The 4,424-nt window shown below is 48.8% G+C and overlaps 1 long non-coding RNA gene across 1 annotated transcript in view; it reads right to left on the bottom strand.

Annotated features, from left to right (window-relative positions):
* LOC122542924 overlaps positions 1 to 623 on the bottom strand; it is a 34,203-nt gene extending 33,580 nt beyond the window's left edge. The window contains exon 1 of the long non-coding RNA XR_006309886.1: positions 522 to 623. This is a non-coding gene — a long non-coding RNA (uncharacterized LOC122542924). The remainder of the gene's footprint in view (positions 1 to 521) is intronic.
* Positions 624 to 4,424: the final 3,801 nt, after the last annotated feature.

The raw sequence follows: 4,424 nt of genomic DNA, 5'->3' as shown, positions 1-4,424 counted from the left end.
ACCCTGCGTCTCTCTTTCTCTCCCCGTCTCCCTCTCTTTACCCTGCGTGTCTCTCTCTCTCCCCCGTCCCCCTCTCTTTACCCTGCGTGTCTCTCTCTCTCCCCGTACCCCTCTCTTTACCCTGCGTGTCTCTCTCTCCCCCCATCCCCCTCTCTTTACCCTGCGTGTCTCTCTCTGTTTTCCCTGGAGCATCGGAGGATGAGGGGGGTGACCTTGTAGAGGTTTATAAAATTATGAGGGACATGGAGAGGAGTTCTATTCCCTGGGGTGGGGGAGTCCAGAAGTAGAGGGGCATAGGTTTGTACAGAAGGGCCTGTTTCCACACTGTAGGGAATCCATTCTACTCTAATATAATCTAATTGCCTTACCCTTCCCTGTCTGCCTGTGTTACTGGTGAGCACCAAACGTGTCCTTTCCTTCACACCTTAGTCTGAGTGTTTTAAAGGACATGTTTAAAGGACTTTCCCAGCAGCAGCAGCAGCAGGGTCGGCCCAAGCCGGGAGAAACTGAACAAAACTCACTTTCCCCGCAGCCTCAACAGCAACGAATCTTCGAGGCTCGACACCTCCTTGAGCCACAGCCCAGACCCTTGTCACTGACACGGGCCGCTTCAGGCACAGACAGCTCTCCCTCCCCACGATCACCCTTCCCTTTCTCCCCCCCCACTAATTACTATCAGTTCTGAACGGAAGCTCACTGGATCCCACCCCACCCCACCCCATCCCCGGGAGACGTTATTATCTCTTTTGCTTCAGCTCCATCATGAAACGGCCCGAAGGCGCCGGGCGCTTTCTCCTTTCCGCCTCATCCACCTCCAGGCGACGCGCTCTGGGCGGGAACCACGCCGCCCCCCCCCCTATTGGCCGATGCGGTTAGATTGACGGAGGTCCCAACCAATCGGAGGTGACGGCGGGTTAAGGCCCATCCCCACACTGGGTGCTCGAGGCGCGGCCGTTTAACCGACTCTGCGCGAGTTCGCCGTGTGGGGGCGGATCCTGGCAGTGCGCACGCGCGCTGGGCCCTTGTGGGCGCGCGCGGTGGCCCCTTCCTTCGGGGAGGGGGAGGGAATGAGTTGACTTTCCATCTTTCTGGTGAGGCTGAGAAACTTAACTTTGATATTTATCCACAAACTGTTAATGTGCAGGTACATACTGAGCAGGAGGAGGTCACCTCAGGATGGGGGGGGGGAGGTGTGTGTGTCCGTCCCCCGGGGGGGGGGGGGGGGGATGCAGACACTGAGGTGAAAATGCCTCAGAAGGAAGTCACACAGCGCGGAGAGTGTGGGTTTTATAGCAAACGTTTACTGTGTGATGCAACTGAAATTATTTGTTGACAAAAAGACCTGGGCGGTTTGTCACATCCCTCATCTTTTAGGCACTAAAGAACTGAAAGCAACATGGTCCGTTTGCGGCTGCTCACGTGTCCTGGTGGTTAGTTTTCCGCCTGTTGGTCCAACGTGGTGTTCCTTACAGCCCTGGCAAGGTGTTTTGTGAATGATGTTCGTTCTGCTTGTTGTCTGTCCAGGGGTCCTTTAAGCTCATGAGCTGCTGTTTCAGTGCGTTGGTGGGCTTGGGGACGACGACGACGACGATGCCAAGGTGTCTGACTAGTCTGGCAGTCAGTTCCACGATGCCTTTGACGTCGGGGAGAGTGGCCAGTGGCGAGGGTTTCTGGACGTGTTTGGTCTGCTCGTTTGGGTTTCTTGCTGAGACATCAGTGGACCGTGTCCATTGGGTACCCTTTCCTTTTTGAATACGCCGGACCAGGTGGTTTGCCTCTGGTCTTCCTCGTCCGTTTGTGCTGCAGTGTGTGGTGGCTCCTTGAAATAACGCTCTGGTGCAGCTTTGTTTGTGGGTGTTGGGATGATTGCTTCTGTCGTTCGGTATTTGGTCCGTATCTGTTGTCTTTCTGTAGACGCTGGTCTGAAGTTCCCCATTGACTGTTCGCTCTCCTGTGATATCTAGGGATGATGTGGTTTGCTGCTATTTTCCTCCCCTTTAGTGAATTTTATGCCACTAGCCACCAGGATACATGGACAGTAACTGGCGACAAAAAGACATGACCCTCTCTCGCTAGTATCCTTACATACAGATGAGGAAGGACACCACTTCAGCTGGGATAACACATCGATCCGAGGACAAGCCAAACAGAGACAGGCATGAGAAGCATGGCATTCCAACCGGAACTCTATCAACAAACACATTGACTTGGATCCCATCTACCAACCACTGGGGGAAAAAAAAACGAAATGATATCACCACGGGAAATGGCATCACCAACCCAAGGAAAGCTAAACACATCAATAGAAAGTGGGACATAACGCCAGCGCTTCACCGGAAGCTCACTGAAGATGTTACCTTGTAGGGTGACGAAACGTCTGGAAATGAACCTTCCAGCTCAGCGAGCCAACCTACATCCAGAATATAGGTATTCTTAGTATTTTAAACACCGATGCTTTTAAACACCAATCGTACAAGGTGTACAAGATGATTAGGGGTTTAGATAGGGTCGACAGTGAGAATCTTTTTCCACGTATGGAGTCAGCTGTTACAAGGGGGCATAGCTTTAAATTAAGGGGGGGTAGGTATAGGACAGATGTTAGGGGTAGGTTCTTTACTCAGCGAGTCGTGAGTTCATGGAATGCCCTGCCAGTAGCAGTGGTGGACTCTCTCTCCTTATGGGCATTTAAGCAGGCATTGGATAGGCATATGGAGGATAGTGGGCTAGTGTAGGTGGATCGGCGCAACATCGAGGGCCGAAGGGCCTGTACTGTGCTGTATTCTTCTATGTTCTATGTAATGTAAAAACTAATAATTTCAAACTTCAATTTTAAGCTGCGTAGATCATGATGGAAGACAACCAAAGGGTAAAGAAAAATAATATACTGGTTCCTGACAAGGATTGGGAAATATATTTCAATTGAGATAATTACGTAAGATGACTATTTGTATGGATCACCGTTCAATAAAAGAAGAAACCTGCTGTTTTAAAAATTTCAAATTACTAATTCTCTCTCACACTGAGAATTTTACCAGAAATTCGCTAAATGTTATACAACAGAATTTTCTGACAGTCCACTCCCATACGCAAGCATTTGCTGGGAGTTGGAGACTCCTAGAAATTCCCTTGCGATACTGCAACAGTTGCAACCCCCAGCAGTTAATATGGTCAGTAAAGTGGAAACCCCCCCCCCCCCCCCTACAAACCAAGTGAACAGCAATATTTCAACAACGCAATGACAGAGAATAAATTTCATCCTTGCATAACATTCAGCGCAGTGTATTTTACAGCAGCAGTTAATATGGTTTCATAATGTTACTCGCCCTGAAATACTATTAAGATTAAAATGATGGGCGGTTATGAAGTATAAGGATATGCCACTCGCAGCATAAGAAACACACATCGGAGCAGTAGTAGACCATCTGACCCGCTCAGCCTGCTCCACCATTCAATAAGATCACGGTCAATCCATTCGTGGACTCAGCTCCACTTACTCATCTGCTCACCATAACCCTTAATTCCTTTCCTTTTGAAAAATCTATCTATCTTTGCCTTTAAAACATTCAGTGAAGTACTTTCAACTGCTTTACTGGGCAGGGAAGTCCACAGATTCAGAGCCCTTTGGGTTCTTCCTCAGCTCAGTCCTAAATTTGCTCCCCTTTATTTTGAGGCACTGCCATCTAGTTGTTGTTGCACCTGCCAGTGGCAACAATCTCCCTGCTTCCATCTGACCTATTCCCTTCATAATATTATGTGTTCTATTGAAGATCTAGTCTAGTTATTTCCATGCTGTAAAAGGAGCATTGTTGGCTAATCTCTATTGAAGCAGACTGCGATTAGTGAATTCTGCAGCTCGAGCAGAATTGTCAGTTTGCAGCCAAGAAGCCATTTTGTCATGTTATTTGCATCGAGCAGCCATCTTACTGGCATTGAAGTTAGTAAGAGCATCTGTTAAGCGGTTGTTCCTGACAACAACGAGTTACCTAAGTCTGTATTCAGGTTTCAGCTCCTCATCTCCCCACTTTGGTGTATTACTGGGGCCTGCCTGTTCCCATTTCCAGGGTCCCTTCGGGAAAAGGTTGCTGAGCAGTGGTCACTGGGTGGGCATCTGAGGTAGGTTCTGCCCCCAGTGGGTATCCTGGTCCTAATCAACCCTGTCAGGGCTGGTAGCCAGCATTCGGGATCGTGAGGGCGCTGGATATAATCGGTTTTACCTGTACCTTGCTTCATGGTTCAGTCTGGAAAAGCAAAAGCATAGGGTTAAACAAAGGTGATTGAGCTTCTTAATTTTTGTTTCCAATTGTGTATCACTTCCGTCAGACAGCCACGTATTTCAGTCTTGTAACAGAAACCATTCATATTCAGGCTACTCCCAGATTTTGCTGCGTTTACATCCATATCACCCTTGGACATTTTAAGCAAAT

Source organism: Chiloscyllium plagiosum, chromosome 41 (assembly GCF_004010195.1).
Source record: "Chiloscyllium plagiosum isolate BGI_BamShark_2017 chromosome 41, ASM401019v2, whole genome shotgun sequence".
Taxonomy (NCBI): Eukaryota; Metazoa; Chordata; class Chondrichthyes; order Orectolobiformes; family Hemiscylliidae; genus Chiloscyllium; species Chiloscyllium plagiosum.
Note: the sequence above shows the minus strand (reverse complement) of the source record. Positions and strands in the feature narration are given on the sequence as shown.